Raw genomic sequence first — 16,479 nt, forward strand, 5'->3', positions numbered from 1 at the left:
CCTCCTCTGTGTCTCAGCTGTCCCTGTCCACAGAGAGCCTCATACAAGAAGTTGCTTCCAAACTGGGAGGTTCCACATCTGGGCAGGTCCAGCTCCAGGCCCAGTGAAGGGCATGAAGAAGGCTGAGGCTCTGGACTCCAGCCAGGCCTTCAGCAGGCCTCTGAGGCCAAGGTCTTCCTAGTCTCAAGAGGGGCCAAGAGACGCAATGTGTCATTTGAACAAGTGAGTCAGCGGGCGGTGAGCGAATGAATGACCGCTCGAGGGGATGTATGCCGGCCACCGGGCCCTGTTTGACTGTCCAGGCTCAGCTTACCTGACCCTGGTTACCAGGGAATGCCACTCTGGGCCCTCCTTTTCATCCCCCTCCCTCACTGTGACCTCACCACCTGCCCCATTATGACCCAGTCTGGCTCCCAGTTAAAACTGGAGGGCAGAGGGCCCAGGCAGTCCTGGGACCAACGGCCATGGGTGAGCGAAACTACTACCGAGCCGAGCCGTTCACTGGCCCCATCCCCAGGAAATGCCAGGAGCAAGGATACTCAATTCTTCTGATCCCGGTCAGCTTCATCTTGCTCAACGTGGGGATAAACATGGTGACTATGGTCAGGGCAGGATCTGTGCAGCGCGGTTGGGGGAGCCCTGGGGTCTTGAAGGGGCTGAGGTGGGAGGGCTGCTGGGGTGTGACCGGGACAAGGGTTGGATTTCAGGGCTCACCCTGCTCCCGGCCTCCCCCCTCCCCTTCTTGCCTCAACTCTGGAGGCATCTGAAGAGATTCTTGCGGGCACTTTTCAATCGTATTTTCCACAAAGGTGAGTGGGCGCCGGCGTGGGTTCAGGGGATGTGGGCCTGTCCCCTTTCTTCTATCCCTGCCTTGATTCTCAGCCCCTCAGGAACCCAGGCCCTGACCCATCTCGCCTTTCCCCACAGACAAGCAAGCCAGCTGTGTAGGCACCCATCGCATGTGCATGCGCTGCTCCGTGGATCCCAAGAACCTGTGCTCAAGAGTTTCTTCCCACTTCTGCCATCGCCCAAGCTTCCTGCTCGGGCAGGTAAACCCACCTTGACTACTGCCTGCAGCGGGGCTCGGCGGGGGCGGAGCCGGCGGCCCCCCCGCCGCGGGCGAGTAAAGGAGAAGGCGGGCGGAGCGGGAGGCAAAAAGCCTACAGCACCCGGTATTCCCAGGCGGTCTCCCATCCAAGTACTAACCAGGCCCGACCCTGCTTAGCTTCCGAGATCAGACGAGATCGGGCGCGTTCAGGGTGGTATGGCCGTAGACGGGGGCGGGGGGCCGCGGGCGGCCTCTTGAGGCCCAGTTTCGCTGGCGCTGGCGCCTTAACGCCAGCCTGGCGGCCGGCCCGCCCCGGCAGGGCCCCCTCGCCCGCCCAGGCAGGGGCAATGGAGGTCTCGGGTATCGGGCGGCGGCGGAGGGTTTGGCGACCACCTCCCAGCCCAGGGCGGCCGTGACCCAGCAAACCCTTCGGCGCTTGGCGCCCCGCCCAAGATCCCGCACGTCGCTCACAGGGACGTGGCCCCGGAGGCTTCAGGGCCCGGGGCCCGCGGTCCCTTGGGCATCGGCCCTGCCCGCCCACGCGGCCCTAGGCGCAGCCCGGCCGCAGCCCGGGCCGGCCCTCCTGCCCGACAGCAGCTGGCCCGAAGCCACCGGGAGCCACCATTGAGTCGCCACGGCCCCTCAGCCCCGGCAAGGCCACCCTTGCCCCCACACCCCCCGCCGACTCAGGACCCCGCCCCTGGTGGCCGGCAGGCCCGGGGAAGCGGCCCCTGCCCTCGATCCCGCTCCCGCACCCGGCCGCGGTGACACGCCAGAGGGGCGGGGTGGGGGTGGGGCTTTTGTCGGAGGGAGCTGTGGAGGGACACACCGGCACACAGGTGGCGGCGCCGGGGCTGGGCGCCGGTGGGGGCGGCCAGGTGCAGGTCGAGGGGCTCGCGGGCCGAAAGGACGGCAACTGGGCCCATGGCGGAGTCTGGGTCTGGAGGGCTCTGAGCCTCCATCCGCTCTGGTGCCTCGGGTCTACCGGCCCGACGCCTGGTAGCGCGACACCCCACCGGCCCACAGACGTAGCCTCCCCAGCTGTGCTCACAGCGAGTCCAACCGCAGCCTGCATCCCTCCACGGGACACTTGGATTACTCCCGCGATCCCCACGAGGTGCGGCACCCGGCGGCCGAATGGGCTGAGATCCTGCCCTTGCGGCGCCCTGTGGCCACCTCCGCCTCCCTCACGGTACTGGCCGAGGCCTCGGACCAGCGGGCCCCGGCTCCCAGCTCAGCGCTGCTCCTCCGCCCCTCTCACCTCCTGCCCGACGTCCAGGCTACCGAGCACCCTCCACCCCCGCCCACCTTCATGCCACTCAGCCGGAACCCGGGAGGCAATGCCAACTACCAGGTGTATGACAGTCTGGTGCTGAAGCGGCAACCGCAGGAGGGCCAAGCGCGGGCCAACTCGCTGCTACCTTCCACCTCGGCCTCCAGGCCCTCTCTGCACGGGAGCCAGACTGGGAAAATGAACTTACCAGCAGCAAGTGGGGGCAGGGGCAGGGGGCGGCAGGGCATGGAGAGAGGAATAAAGAGCGCCAGAGTCCAGGAAACATTGGTGGTCTGTGGCTTGGAAGCGCCACTCCTTCTGCCAGCCTGGGTCCCTGCGCTTGGCTTCCTGCAATAAGAAGCCAGTGTCCCCTTCTTGGCCTGAGGGTCCCTTTGGTTTAGTGGCCACAGTTCTGCCAGCAGGCCCCTCCTGGTCCTATACCATGCACTAAGTACATCTGCAGCTGCAGACTCCAAACCCCTGGTCTCTGGGCACCTCCTCTGTGTCTCAGCTGTCCCTGTCCACAGAGAGCCTCATACAAGAAGTTGCTTCCAAACTGGGAGGTTCCACATCTGGGCAGGTCCAGCTCCAGGCCCAGTGAAGGGCATGAAGAAGGCTGAGGCTCTGGACTCCAGCCAGGCCTTCAGCAGGCCTCTGAGGCCAAGGTCTTCCTAGTCTCAAGAGGGGCCAAGAGACGCAATGTGTCATTTGAACAAGTGAGTCAGCGGGCGGTGAGCGAATGAATGACCGCTCGAGGGGATGTATGCCGGCCACCGGGCCCTGTTTGACTGTCCAGGCTCAGCTTACCTGACCCTGGTTACCAGGGAATGCCACTCTGGGCCCTCCTTTTCATCCCCCTCCCTCACTGTGACCTCACCACCTGCCCCATTATGACCCAGTCTGGCTCCCAGTTAAAACTGGAGGGCAGAGGGCCCAGGCAGTCCTGGGACCAACGGCCATGGGTGAGCGAAACTACTACCGAGCCGAGCCGTTCACTGGCCCCATCCCCAGGAAATGCCAGGAGCAAGGATACTCAATTCTTCTGATCCCGGTCAGCTTCATCTTGCTCAACGTGGGGATCAACATGGTGACTATGGTCAGGGCAGGATCTGTGCAGCGCGGTTGGGGGAGCCCTGGGGTCTTGAAGGGGCTGAGGTGGGAGGGCTGCTGGGGTGTGACCGGGACAAGGGTTGGATTTCAGGGCTCACCCTGCTCCCGGCCTCCCCCCTCCCCTTCTTGCCTCAACTCTGGAGGCATCTGAAGAGATTCTTGCGGGCACTTTTCAATCGTATTTTCCACAAAGGTGAGTGGGCGCCGGCGTGGGTTCAGGGGATGTGGGCCTGTCCCCTTTCTTCTATCCCTGCCTTGATTCTCAGCCCCTCAGGAACCCAGGCCCTGACCCATCTCGCCTTTCCCCACAGACAAGCAAGCCAGCTGTGTAGGCACCCATCGCATGTGCATGCGCTGCTCCGTGGATCCCAAGAACCTGTGCTCAAGAGTTTCTTCCCACTTCTGCCATCGCCCAAGCTTCCTGCTCGGGCAGGTAAACCCACCTTGACTACTGCCTGCAGCGGGGCTCGGCGGGGGCGGAGCCGGCGGCCCCCCCGCCGCGGGCGAGTAAAGGAGAAGGCGGGCGGAGCGGGAGGCAAAAAGCCTACAGCACCCGGTATTCCCAGGCGGTCTCCCATCCAAGTACTAACCAGGCCCGACCCTGCTTAGCTTCCGAGATCAGACGAGATCGGGCGCGTTCAGGGTGGTATGGCCGTAGACGGGGGCGGGGCGCCGCGGGCGGCCTCTTGAGGCCCAGTTTCGCTGGCGCTGGCGCCTTAACGCCAGCCTGGCGGCCGGCCCGCCCCGGCAGGGCCCCCTCGCCCGCCCAGGCAGGGGCAACGGAGGTCTCGGGTATCGGGCGGCGGCGGAGGGTTTGGCGACCACCTCCCAGCCCAGGGCGGCCGTGACCCAGCAAACCCTTCGGCGCTTGGCGCCCCGCCCAAGATCCCGCACGTCGCTCACAGGGACGTGGCCCCGGAGGCTTCAGGGCCCGGGGCCCGCGGTCCCTTGGGCATCGGCCCTGCCCGCCCACGCGGCCCTAGGCGCAGCCCGGCCGCAGCCCGGGCCGGCCCTCCTGCCCGACAGCAGCTGGCCCGAAGCCACCGGGAGCCACCATTGAGTCGCCACGGCCCCTCAGCCCCGGCAAGGCCACCCTTGCCCCCACACCCCCCGCCGAGCTCAGGACCCCGCCCCTGGTGGCCGGCAGGCCCGGGGAAGCGGCCCCTGCCCTCGATCCCGCTCCCGCACCCGGCCGCGGTGACACGCCAGAGGGGCGGGGTGGGGGGGGGCTTTTGTCAGAGGGAGCTGTGGAGGGACACACCGGCACACAGGTGGCGGCGCCGGGGCTGGGCGCCGGTGGGGGCGGCCAGGTGCAGGTCGAGGGGCTCGCGGGCCGAAAGGACGGCAACTGGGCCCGCGGCGGAGTCTGGGTCCGGGCCAGCCACCCCGGGAGCGTCTGGGGTGCGCCTGCCTTCCAGGGCCGCCTTCTGGCCGCCTGGCCGGCCGGGCCGGCGGGGAGCGACCCCGCCGGCGCGCGCCGTGGTGGGAGGGGCCTGAGGAGGTGGGGCCTGCAGCGGGGCCCGGCGGGGGCGGAGCCGGCGGCCCCCGCCGCGGGCGAGTAAAGGAGAAGGCGGGCGGAGCGGGAGGCAAAAAGCCTACAGCACCCGGTATTCCCAGGCGGTCTCCCATCCAAGTACTAACCAGGCCCGACCCTGCTTAGCTTCCGAGATCAGACGAGATCGGGCGCGTTCAGGGTGGTATGGCCGTAGACGGGGGCGGGGGGCCGCGGGCGGCCTCTTGAGGCCCAGTTTCGCTGGCGCTGGCGCCTTAACGCCAGCCTGGCGGCCGGCCCGCCCCGGCAGGGCCCCCTCGCCCGCCCAGGCAGGGGCAACGGAGGTCTCGGGTATCGGGCGGCGGCGGAGGGTTTGGCGACCACCTCCCAGCCCAGGGCGGCCGTGACCCAGCAAACCCTTCGGCGCTTGGCGCCCCGCCCAAGATCCCGCACGTCGCTCACAGGGACGTGGCCCCGGAGGCTTCAGGGCCCGGGGCCCGCGGTCCCTTGGGCATCGGCCCTGCCCGCCCACGCGGCCCTAGGCGCAGCCCGGCCGCAGCCCGGGCCGGCCCTCCTGCCCGACAGCAGCTGGCCCGAAGCCACCGGGAGCCACCATTGAGTCGCCACGGCCCCTCAGCCCCGGCAAGGCCACCCTTGCCCCCACACCCCCCGCCGAGCTCAGGACCCCGCCCCTGGTGGCCGGCAGGCCCGGGGAAGCGGCCCCTGCCCTCGATCCCGCTCCCGCACCCGGCCGCGGTGACACGCCAGAGGGGCGGGGTGGGGGGGGGCTTTTGTCGGAGGGAGCTGTGGAGGGACACACCGGCACACAGGTGGCGGCGCCGGGGCTGGGCGCCGGTGGGGGCGGCCAGGTGCAGGTCGAGGGGCTCGCGGGCCGAAAGGACGGCAACTGGGCCCGCGGCGGAGTCTGGGTCCGGGCCAGCCACCCCGGGAGCGTCTGGGGTGCGCCTGCCTTCCAGGGCCGCCTTCTGGCCGCCTGGCCGGCCGGGCCGGCGGGGAGCGACCCCGCCGGCGCGCGCCGTGGTGGGAGGGGCCTGAGGAGGTGGGGCCTGCAGCGGGGCCCGGCGGGGGCGGAGCCGGCGGCCCCCGCCGCGGGCGAGTAAAGGAGAAGGCGGGCGGAGCGGGAGGCAAAAAGCCTACAGCACCCGGTATTCCCAGGCGGTCTCCCATCCAAGTACTAACCAGGCCCGACCCTGCTTAGCTTCCGAGATCAGACGAGATCGGGCGCGTTCAGGGTGGTATGGCCGTAGACGGGGGCGGGGGGCCGCGGGCGGCCTCTTGAGGCCCAGTTTCGCTGGCGCTGGCGCCTTAACGCCAGCCTGGCGGCCGGCCCGCCCCGGCAGGGCCCCCTCGCCCGCCCAGGCAGGGGCAACGGAGGTCTCGGGTATCGGGCGGCGGCGGAGGGTTTGGCGACCACCTCCCAGCCCAGGGCGGCCGTGACCCAGCAAACCCTTCGGCGCTTGGCGCCCCGCCCAAGATCCCGCACGTCGCTCACAGGGACGTGGCCCCGGAGGCTTCAGGGCCCGGGGCCCGCGGTCCCTTGGGCATCGGCCCTGCCCGCCCACGCGGCCCTAGGCGCAGCCCGGCCGCAGCCCGGGCCGGCCCTCCTGCCCGACAGCAGCTGGCCCGAAGCCACCGGGAGCCACCAATGAGTCGCCACGGCCCCTCAGCCCCGGCAAGGCCACCCTTGCCCCCACACCCCCCGCCGAGCTCAGGACCCCGCCCCTGGTGGCCGGCAGGCCCGGGGAAGCGGCCCCTGCCCTCGATCCCGCTCCCGCACCCGGCCGCGGTGACACGCCAGAGGGGCGGGGTGGGGGGGGGCTTTTGTCGGAGGGAGCTGTGGAGGGACACACCGGCACACAGGTGGCGGCGCCGGGGCTGGGCGCCGGTGGGGGCGGCCAGGTGCAGGTCGAGGGGCTCGCGGGCCGAAAGGACGGCAACTGGGCCCGCGGCGGAGTCTGGGTCCGGGCCAGCCACCCCGGGAGCGTCTGGGGTGCGCCTGCCTTCCAGGGCCGCCTTCTGGCCGCCTGGCCGGCCGGGCCGGCGGGGAGCGACCCCGCCGGCGCGCGCCGTGGTGGGAGGGGCCTGAGGAGGTGGGGCCTGCAGCGGGGCCCGGCGGGGGCGGAGCCGGCGGCCCCCGCCGCGGGCGAGTAAAGGAGAAGGCGGGCGGAGCGGGAGGCAAAAAGCCTACAGCACCCGGTATTCCCAGGCGGTCTCCCATCCAAGTACTAACCAGGCCCGACCCTGCTTAGCTTCCGAGATCAGACGAGATCGGGCGCGTTCAGGGTGGTATGGCCGTAGACGGGGGCGGGGGGCCGCGGGCGGCCTCTTGAGGCCCAGTTTCGCTGGCGCTGGCGCCTTAACGCCAGCCTGGCGGCCGGCCCGCCCCGGCAGGGCCCCCTCGCCCGCCCAGGCAGGGGCAACGGAGGTCTCGGGTATCGGGCGGCGGCGGAGGGTTTGGCGACCACCTCCCAGCCCAGGGCGGCCGTGACCCAGCAAACCCTTCGGCGCTTGGCGCCCCGCCCAAGATCCCGCACGTCGCTCACAGGGACGTGGCCCCGGAGGCTTCAGGGCCCGGGGCCCGCGGTCCCTTGGGCATCGGCCCTGCCCGCCCACGCGGCCCTAGGCGCAGCCCGGCCGCAGCCCGGGCCGGCCCTCCTGCCCGACAGCAGCTGGCCCGAAGCCACCGGGAGCCACCAATGAGTCGCCACGGCCCCTCAGCCCCGGCAAGGCCACCCTTGCCCCCACACCCCCCGCCGAGCTCAGGACCCCGCCCCTGGTGGCCGGCAGGCCCGGGGAAGCGGCCCCTGCCCTCGATCCCGCTCCCGCACCCGGCCGCGGTGACACGCCAGAGGGGCGGGGTGGGGGGGGGCTTTTGTCGGAGGGAGCTGTGGAGGGACACACCGGCACACAGGTGGCGGCGCCGGGGCTGGGCGCCGGTGGGGGCGGCCAGGTGCAGGTCGAGGGGCTCGCGGGCCGAAAGGACGGCAACTGGGCCCGCGGCGGAGTCTGGGTCCGGGCCAGCCACCCCGGGAGCGTCTGGGGTGCGCCTGCCTTCCAGGGCCGCCTTCTGGCCGCCTGGCCGGCCGGGCCGGCGGGGAGCGACCCCGCCGGCGCGCGCCGTGGTGGGAGGGGCCTGAGGAGGTGGGGCCTGCAGCGGGGCCCGGCGGGGGCGGAGCCGGCGGCCCCCGCCGCGGGCGAGTAAAGGAGAAGGCGGGCGGAGCGGGAGGCAAAAAGCCTACAGCACCCGGTATTCCCAGGCGGTCTCCCATCCAAGTACTAACCAGGCCCGACCCTGCTTAGCTTCCGAGATCAGACGAGATCGGGCGCGTTCAGGGTGGTATGGCCGTAGACGGGGGCGGGGGGCCGCGGGCGGCCTCTTGAGGCCCAGTTTCGCTGGCGCTGGCGCCTTAACGCCAGCCTGGCGGCCGGCCCGCCCCGGCAGGGCCCCCTCGCCCGCCCAGGCAGGGGCAACGGAGGTCTCGGGTATCGGGCGGCGGCGGAGGGTTTGGCGACCACCTCCCAGCCCAGGGCGGCCGTGACCCAGCAAACCCTTCGGCGCTTGGCGCCCCGCCCAAGATCCCGCACGTCGCTCACAGGGACGTGGCCCCGGAGGCTTCAGGGCCCGGGGCCCGCGGTCCCTTGGGCATCGGCCCTGCCCGCCCACGCGGCCCTAGGCGCAGCCCGGCCGCAGCCCGGGCCGGCCCTCCTGCCCGACAGCAGCTGGCCCGAAGCCACCGGGAGCCACCATTGAGTCGCCACGGCCCCTCAGCCCCGGCAAGGCCACCCTTGCCCCCACACCCCCCGCCGAGCTCAGGACCCCGCCCCTGGTGGCCGGCAGGCCCGGGGAAGCGGCCCCTGCCCTCGATCCCGCTCCCGCACCCGGCCGCGGTGACACGCCAGAGGGGCGGGGTGGGGGGGGGCTTTTGTCGGAGGGAGCTGTGGAGGGACACACCGGCACACAGGTGGCGGCGCCGGGGTTGGGCGCCGGTGGGGGCGGCCAGGTGCAGGTCGAGGGGCTCGCGGGCCGAAAGGACGGCAACTGGGCCCGCGGCGGAGTCTGGGTCCGGGCCAGCCACCCCGGGAGCGTCTGGGGTGCGGCTGCCTTCCAGGGCCGCCTTCTGGCCGCCTGGCCGGCCGGGCCGGCGGGGAGCGACCCCGCCGGCGCGCGCCGTGGTGGGAGGGGCCTGAGGAGGTGGGGCCTGCAGCGGGGCCCGGCGGGGGCGGAGCCGGCGACCCCGCCGCGGGCGAGTAAAGGAGAAGGCGGGCGGAGCGGGAGGCAAAAAGCCTACAGCACCCGGTATTCCCAGGCGGTCTCCCATCCAAGTACTAACCAGGCCCGACCCTGCTTAGCTTCCGAGATCAGACGAGATCGGGCGCGTTCAGGGTGGTATGGCCGTAGACGGGGGCGGGGGGCCGCGGGCGGCCTCTTGAGGCCCAGTTTCGCTGGCGCTGGCGCCTTAACGCCAGCCTGGCGGCCGGCCCGCCCCGGCAGGGCCCCCTCGCCCGCCCAGGCAGGGGCAACGGAGGTCTCGGGTATCGGGCGGCGGCGGAGGGTTTGGCGACCACCTCCCAGCCCAGGGCGGCCGTGACCCAGCAAACCCTTCGGCGCTTGGCGCCCCGCCCAAGATCCCGCACGTCGCTCACAGGGACGTGGCCCCGGAGGCTTCAGGGCCCGGGGCCCGCGGTCCCTTGGGCATCGGCCCTGCCCGCCCACGCGGCCCTAGGCGCAGCCCGGCCGCAGCCCGGGCCGGCCCTCCTGCCCGACAGCAGCTGGCCCGAAGCCACCGGGAGCCACCAATGAGTCGCCACGGCCCCTCAGCCCCGGCAAGGCCACCCTTGCCCCCACACCCCCCGCCGAGCTCAGGACCCCGCCCCTGGTGGCCGGCAGGCCCGGGGAAGCGGCCCCTGCCCTCGATCCCGCTCCCGCACCCGGCCGCGGTGACACGCCAGAGGGGCGGGGTGGGGGGGGGCTTTTGTCGGAGGGAGCTGTGGAGGGACACACCGGCACACAGGTGGCGGCGCCGGGGCTGGGCGCCGGTGGGGGCGGCCAGGTGCAGGTCGAGGGGCTCGCGGGCCGAAAGGACGGCAACTGGGCCCGCGGCGGAGTCTGGGTCCGGGCCAGCCACCCCGGGAGCGTCTGGGGTGCGCCTGCCTTCCAGGGCCGCCTTCTGGCCGCCTGGCCGGCCGGGCCGGCGGGGAGCGACCCCGCCGGCGCGCGCCGTGGTGGGAGGGGCCTGAGGAGGTGGGGCCTGCAGCGGGGCCCGGCGGGGGCGGAGCCGGCGGCCCCCGCCGCGGGCGAGTAAAGGAGAAGGCGGGCGGAGCGGGAGGCAAAAAGCCTACAGCACCCGGTATTCCCAGGCGGTCTCCCATCCAAGTACTAACCAGGCCCGACCCTGCTTAGCTTCCGAGATCAGACGAGATCGGGCGCGTTCAGGGTGGTATGGCCGTAGACGGGGGCGGGGGGCCGCGGGCGGCCTCTTGAGGCCCAGTTTCGCTGGCGCTGGCGCCTTAACGCCAGCCTGGCGGCCGGCCCGCCCCGGCAGGGCCCCCTCGCCCGCCCAGGCAGGGGCAACGGAGGTCTCGGGTATCGGGCGGCGGCGGAGGGTTTGGCGACCACCTCCCAGCCCAGGGCGGCCGTGACCCAGCAAACCCTTCGGCGCTTGGCGCCCCGCCCAAGATCCCGCACGTCGCTCACAGGGACGTGGCCCCGGAGGCTTCAGGGCCCGGGGCCCGCGGTCCCTTGGGCATCGGCCCTGCCCGCCCACGCGGCCCTAGGCGCAGCCCGGCCGCAGCCCGGGCCGGCCCTCCTGCCCGACAGCAGCTGGCCCGAAGCCACCGGGAGCCACCATTGAGTCGCCACGGCCCCTCAGCCCCGGCAAGGCCACCCTTGCCCCCACACCCCCCGCCGAGCTCAGGACCCCGCCCCTGGTGGCCGGCAGGCCCGGGGAAGCGGCCCCTGCCCTCGATCCCGCTCCCGCACCCGGCCGCGGTGACACGCCAGAGGGGCGGGGTGGGGGGGGGCTTTTGTCAGAGGGAGCTGTGGAGGGACACACCGGCACACAGGTGGCGGCGCCGGGGCTGGGCGCCGGTGGGGGCGGCCAGGTGCAGGTCGAGGGGCTCGCGGGCCGAAAGGACGGCAACTGGGCCCGCGGCGGAGTCTGGGTCCGGGCCAGCCACCCCGGGAGCGTCTGGGGTGCGCCTGCCTTCCAGGGCCGCCTTCTGGCCGCCTGGCCGGCCGGGCCGGCGGGGAGCGACCCCGCCGGCGCGCGCCGTGGTGGGAGGGGCCTGAGGAGGTGGGGCCTGCAGCGGGGCCCGGCGGGGGCGGAGCCGGCGGCCCCCGCCGCGGGCGAGTAAAGGAGAAGGCGGGCGGAGCGGGAGGCAAAAAGCCTACAGCACCCGGTATTCCCAGGCGGTCTCCCATCCAAGTACTAACCAGGCCCGACCCTGCTTAGCTTCCGAGATCAGACGAGATCGGGCGCGTTCAGGGTGGTATGGCCGTAGACGGGGGCGGGGGGCCGCGGGCGGCCTCTTGAGGCCCAGTTTCGCTGGCGCTGGCGCCTTAACGCCAGCCTGGCGGCCGGCCCGCCCCGGCAGGGCCCCCTCGCCCGCCCAGGCAGGGGCAACGGAGGTCTCGGGTATCGGGCGGCGGCGGAGGGTTTGGCGACCACCTCCCAGCCCAGGGCGGCCGTGACCCAGCAAACCCTTCGGCGCTTGGCGCCCCGCCCAAGATCCCGCACGTCGCTCACAGGGACGTGGCCCCGGAGGCTTCAGGGCCCGGGGCCCGCGGTCCCTTGGGCATCGGCCCTGCCCGCCCACGCGGCCCTAGGCGCAGCCCGGCCGCAGCCCGGGCCGGCCCTCCTGCCCGACAGCAGCTGGCCCGAAGCCACCGGGAGCCACCATTGAGTCGCCACGGCCCCTCAGCCCCGGCAAGGCCACCCTTGCCCCCACACCCCCCGCCGAGCTCAGGACCCCGCCCCTGGTGGCCGGCAGGCCCGGGGAAGCGGCCCCTGCCCTCGATCCCGCTCCCGCACCCGGCCGCGGTGACACGCCAGAGGGGCGGGGTGGGGGGGGGCTTTTGTCGGAGGGAGCTGTGGAGGGACACACCGGCACACAGGTGGCGGCGCCGGGGTTGGGCGCCGGTGGGGGCGGCCAGGTGCAGGTCGAGGGGCTCGCGGGCCGAAAGGACGGCAACTGGGCCCGCGGCGGAGTCTGGGTCCGGGCCAGCCACCCCGGGAGCGTCTGGGGTGCGGCTGCCTTCCAGGGCCGCCTTCTGGCCGCCTGGCCGGCCGGGCCGGCGGGGAGCGACCCCGCCGGCGCGCGCCGTGGTGGGAGGGGCCTGAGGAGGTGGGGCCTGCAGCGGGGCCCGGCGGGGGCGGAGCCGGCGACCCCGCCGCGGGCGAGTAAAGGAGAAGGCGGGCGGAGCGGGAGGCAAAAAGCCTACAGCACCCGGTATTCCCAGGCGGTCTCCCATCCAAGTACTAACCAGGCCCGACCCTGCTTAGCTTCCGAGATCAGACGAGATCGGGCGCGTTCAGGGTGGTATGGCCGTAGACGGGGGCGGGGGGCCGCGGGCGGCCTCTTGAGGCCCAGTTTCGCTGGCGCTGGCGCCTTAACGCCAGCCTGGCGGCCGGCCCGCCCCGGCAGGGCCCCCTCGCCCGCCCAGGCAGGGGCAACGGAGGTCTCGGGTATCGGGCGGCGGCGGAGGGTTTGGCGACCACCTCCCAGCCCAGGGCGGCCGTGACCCAGCAAACCCTTCGGCGCTTGGCGCCCCGCCCAAGATCCCGCACGTCGCTCACAGGGACGTGGCCCCGGAGGCTTCAGGGCCCGGGGCCCGCGGTCCCTTGGGCATCGGCCCTGCCCGCCCACGCGGCCCTAGGCGCAGCCCGGCCGCAGCCCGGGCCGGCCCTCCTGCCCGACAGCAGCTGGCCCGAAGCCACCGGGAGCCACCAATGAGTCGCCACGGCCCCTCAGCCCCGGCAAGGCCACCCTTGCCCCCACACCCCCCGCCGAGCTCAGGACCCCGCCCCTGGTGGCCGGCAGGCCCGGGGAAGCGGCCCCTGCCCTCGATCCCGCTCCCGCACCCGGCCGCGGTGACACGCCAGAGGGGCGGGGTGGGGGGGGGCTTTTGTCGGAGGGAGCTGTGGAGGGACACACCGGCACACAGGTGGCGGCGCCGGGGCTGGGCGCCGGTGGGGGCGGCCAGGTGCAGGTCGAGGGGCTCGCGGGCCGAAAGGACGGCAACTGGGCCCGCGGCGGAGTCTGGGTCCGGGCCAGCCACCCCGGGAGCGTCTGGGGTGCGCCTGCCTTCCAGGGCCGCCTTCTGGCCGCCTGGCCGGCCGGGCCGGCGGGGAGCGACCCCGCCGGCGCGCGCCGTGGTGGGAGGGGCCTGAGGAGGTGGGGCCTGCAGCGGGGCCCGGCGGGGGCGGAGCCGGCGGCCCCCGCCGCGGGCGAGTAAAGGAGAAGGCGGGCGGAGCGGGAGGCAAAAAGCCTACAGCACCCGGTATTCCCAGGCGGTCTCCCATCCAAGTACTAACCAGGCCCGACCCTGCTTAGCTTCCGAGATCAGACGAGATCGGGCGCGTTCAGGGTGGTATGGCCGTAGACGGGGGCGGGGGGCCGCGGGCGGCCTCTTGAGGCCCAGTTTCGCTGGCGCTGGCGCCTTAACGCCAGCCTGGCGGCCGGCCCGCCCCGGCAGGGCCCCCTCGCCCGCCCAGGCAGGGGCAACGGAGGTCTCGGGTATCGGGCGGCGGCGGAGGGTTTGGCGACCACCTCCCAGCCCAGGGCGGCCGTGACCCAGCAAACCCTTCGGCGCTTGGCGCCCCGCCCAAGATCCCGCACGTCGCTCACAGGGACGTGGCCCCGGAGGCTTCAGGGCCCGGGGCCCGCGGTCCCTTGGGCATCGGCCCTGCCCGCCCACGCGGCCCTAGGCGCAGCCCGGCCGCAGCCCGGGCCGGCCCTCCTGCCCGACAGCAGCTGGCCCGAAGCCACCGGGAGCCACCATTGAGTCGCCACGGCCCCTCAGCCCCGGCAAGGCCACCCTTGCCCCCACACCCCCCGCCGAGCTCAGGACCCCGCCCCTGGTGGCCGGCAGGCCCGGGGAAGCGGCCCCTGCCCTCGATCCCGCTCCCGCACCCGGCCGCGGTGACACGCCAGAGGGGCGGGGTGGGGGGGGGCTTTTGTCAGAGGGAGCTGTGGAGGGACACACCGGCACACAGGTGGCGGCGCCGGGGCTGGGCGCCGGTGGGGGCGGCCAGGTGCAGGTCGAGGGGCTCGCGGGCCGAAAGGACGGCAACTGGGCCCGCGGCGGAGTCTGGGTCCGGGCCAGCCACCCCGGGAGCGTCTGGGGTGCGCCTGCCTTCCAGGGCCGCCTTCTGGCCGCCTGGCCGGCCGGGCCGGCGGGGAGCGACCCCGCCGGCGCGCGCCGTGGTGGGAGGGGCCTGAGGAGGTGGGGCCTGCAGCGGGGCCCGGCGGGGGCGGAGCCGGCGGCCCCCGCCGCGGGCGAGTAAAGGAGAAGGCGGGCGGAGCGGGAGGCAAAAAGCCTACAGCACCCGGTATTCCCAGGCGGTCTCCCATCCAAGTACTAACCAGGCCCGACCCTGCTTAGCTTCCGAGATCAGACGAGATCGGGCGCGTTCAGGGTGGTATGGCCGTAGACGGGGGCGGGGGGCCGCGGGCGGCCTCTTGAGGCCCAGTTTCGCTGGCGCTGGCGCCTTAACGCCAGCCTGGCGGCCGGCCCGCCCCGGCAGGGCCCCCTCGCCCGCCCAGGCAGGGGCAACGGAGGTCTCGGGTATCGGGCGGCGGCGGAGGGTTTGGCGACCACCTCCCAGCCCAGGGCGGCCGTGACCCAGCAAACCCTTCGGCGCTTGGCGCCCCGCCCAAGATCCCGCACGTCGCTCACAGGGACGTGGCCCCGGAGGCTTCAGGGCCCGGGGCCCGCGGTCCCTTGGGCATCGGCCCTGCCCGCCCACGCGGCCCTAGGCGCAGCCCGGCCGCAGCCCGGGCCGGCCCTCCTGCCCGACAGCAGCTGGCCCGAAGCCACCGGGAGCCACCATTGAGTCGCCACGGCCCCTCAGCCCCGGCAAGGCCACCCTTGCCCCCACACCCCCCGCCGAGCTCAGGACCCCGCCCCTGGTGGCCGGCAGGCCCGGGGAAGCGGCCCCTGCCCTCGATCCCGCTCCCGCACCCGGCCGCGGTGACACGCCAGAGGGGCGGGGTGGGGGGGGGCTTTTGTCGGAGGGAGCTGTGGAGGGACACACCGGCACACAGGTGGCGGCGCCGGGGCTGGGCGCCGGTGGGGGCGGCCAGGTGCAGGTCGAGGGGCTCGCGGGCCGAAAGGACGGCAACTGGGCCCGCGGCGGAGTCTGGGTCCGGGCCAGCCACCCCGGGAGCGTCTGGGGTGCGCCTGCCTTCCAGGGCCGCCTTCTGGCCGCCTGGCCGGCCGGGCCGGCGGGGAGCGACCCCGCCGGCGCGCGCCGTGGTGGGAGGGGCCTGAGGAGGTGGGGCCTGCAGCGGGGCCCGGCGGGGGCGGAGCCGGCGGCCCCCGCCGCGGGCGAGTAAAGGAGAAGGCGGGCGGAGCGGGAGGCAAAAAGCCTACAGCACCCGGTATTCCCAGGCGGTCTCCCATCCAAGTACTAACCAGGCCCGACCCTGCTTAGCTTCCGAGATCAGACGAGATCGGGCGCGTTCAGGGTGGTATGGCCGTAGACGGGGGCGGGGGGCCGCGGGCGGCCTCTTGAGGCCCAGTTTCGCTGGCGCTGGCGCCTTAACGCCAGCCTGGCGGCCGGCCCGCCCCGGCAGGGCCCCCTCGCCCGCCCAGGCAGGGGCAACGGAGGTCTCGGGTATCGGGCGGCGGCGGAGGGTTTGGCGACCACCTCCCAGCCCAGGGCGGCCGTGACCCAGCAAACCCTTCGGCGCTTGGCGCCCCGCCCAAGATCCCGCACGTCGCTCACAGGGACGTGGCCCCGGAGGCTTCAGGGCCCGGGGCCCGCGGTCCCTTGGGCATCGGCCCTGCCCGCCCACGCGGCCCTAGGCGCAGCCCGGCCGCAGCCCGGGCCGGCCCTCCTGCCCGACAGCAGCTGGCCCGAAGCCACCGGGAGCCACCATTGAGTCGCCACGGCCCCTCAGCCCCGGCAAGGCCACCCTTGCCCCCACACCCCCCGCCGAGCTCAGGACCCCGCCCCTGGTGGCCGGCAGGCCCGGGGAAGCGGCCCCTGCCCTCGATCCCGCTCCCGCACCCGGCCGCGGTGACACGCCAGAGGGGCGGGGTGGGGGGGGGCTTTTGTCGGAGGGAGCTGTGGAGGGACACACCGGCACACAGGTGGCGGCGCCGGGGTTGGGCGCCGGTGGGGGCGGCCAGGTGCAGGTCGAGGGGCTCGCGGGCCGAAAGGACGGCAACTGGGCCCGCGGCGGAGTCTGGGTCCGGGCCAGCCACCCCGGGAGCGTCTGGGGTGCGGCTGCCTTCCAGGGCCGCCTTCTGGCCGCCTGGCCGGCCGGGCCGGCGGGGAGCGACCCCGCCGGCGCGCGCCGTGGTGGGAG

General features: G+C 73.8%; 13 non-coding genes across 13 annotated transcripts; all 13 read right to left on the bottom strand.

The window, feature by feature from the left end:
* Positions 1–1,157: 1,157 nt before the first annotated feature.
* Positions 1,158–1,276, bottom strand: LOC132595937 (5S ribosomal RNA). The gene has a single exon (XR_009562045.1). It is a non-coding gene; the product is annotated as a 5S ribosomal RNA (ribosomal RNA).
* A 2,696-nt stretch (positions 1,277–3,972) lies between these two features.
* LOC132595948 (5S ribosomal RNA) lies at positions 3,973–4,091 on the bottom strand. The gene has a single exon (XR_009562056.1). It is a non-coding gene; the product is annotated as a 5S ribosomal RNA (ribosomal RNA).
* A 932-nt stretch (positions 4,092–5,023) lies between these two features.
* Positions 5,024–5,142, bottom strand: LOC132595959 (5S ribosomal RNA). Its single transcript, XR_009562067.1, has one exon. It is a non-coding gene; the product is annotated as a 5S ribosomal RNA (ribosomal RNA).
* A 932-nt stretch (positions 5,143–6,074) lies between these two features.
* On the bottom strand, positions 6,075–6,193 carry LOC132595970 (5S ribosomal RNA). Its single transcript, XR_009562079.1, has one exon. It is a non-coding gene; the product is annotated as a 5S ribosomal RNA (ribosomal RNA).
* Positions 6,194–7,125: 932 nt separating this feature from the next.
* Positions 7,126–7,244, bottom strand: LOC132595974 (5S ribosomal RNA). The gene has a single exon (XR_009562083.1). It is a non-coding gene; the product is annotated as a 5S ribosomal RNA (ribosomal RNA).
* Positions 7,245–8,176: 932 nt separating this feature from the next.
* LOC132595938 (5S ribosomal RNA) lies at positions 8,177–8,295 on the bottom strand. Its single transcript, XR_009562046.1, has one exon. It is a non-coding gene; the product is annotated as a 5S ribosomal RNA (ribosomal RNA).
* A 931-nt stretch (positions 8,296–9,226) lies between these two features.
* Positions 9,227–9,345, bottom strand: LOC132595939 (5S ribosomal RNA). The gene has a single exon (XR_009562047.1). It is a non-coding gene; the product is annotated as a 5S ribosomal RNA (ribosomal RNA).
* A 932-nt stretch (positions 9,346–10,277) lies between these two features.
* LOC132595940 (5S ribosomal RNA) lies at positions 10,278–10,396 on the bottom strand. The gene has a single exon (XR_009562048.1). It is a non-coding gene; the product is annotated as a 5S ribosomal RNA (ribosomal RNA).
* A 932-nt stretch (positions 10,397–11,328) lies between these two features.
* LOC132595941 (5S ribosomal RNA) lies at positions 11,329–11,447 on the bottom strand. Its single transcript, XR_009562049.1, has one exon. It is a non-coding gene; the product is annotated as a 5S ribosomal RNA (ribosomal RNA).
* Positions 11,448–12,378: 931 nt separating this feature from the next.
* On the bottom strand, positions 12,379–12,497 carry LOC132595942 (5S ribosomal RNA). The gene has a single exon (XR_009562050.1). It is a non-coding gene; the product is annotated as a 5S ribosomal RNA (ribosomal RNA).
* Positions 12,498–13,429: 932 nt separating this feature from the next.
* Positions 13,430–13,548, bottom strand: LOC132595943 (5S ribosomal RNA). The gene has a single exon (XR_009562051.1). It is a non-coding gene; the product is annotated as a 5S ribosomal RNA (ribosomal RNA).
* Positions 13,549–14,480: 932 nt separating this feature from the next.
* Positions 14,481–14,599, bottom strand: LOC132595944 (5S ribosomal RNA). Its single transcript, XR_009562052.1, has one exon. It is a non-coding gene; the product is annotated as a 5S ribosomal RNA (ribosomal RNA).
* A 932-nt stretch (positions 14,600–15,531) lies between these two features.
* Positions 15,532–15,650, bottom strand: LOC132595945 (5S ribosomal RNA). The gene has a single exon (XR_009562053.1). It is a non-coding gene; the product is annotated as a 5S ribosomal RNA (ribosomal RNA).
* Between the last annotated feature and the right edge of the window lie 829 nt (positions 15,651–16,479).

The sequence above is a fragment of the Globicephala melas genome, unplaced genomic scaffold, assembly GCF_963455315.2.
Source record: "Globicephala melas unplaced genomic scaffold, mGloMel1.2 SCAFFOLD_828, whole genome shotgun sequence".
NCBI classification, from domain to species: domain Eukaryota; kingdom Metazoa; phylum Chordata; class Mammalia; order Artiodactyla; family Delphinidae; genus Globicephala; species Globicephala melas.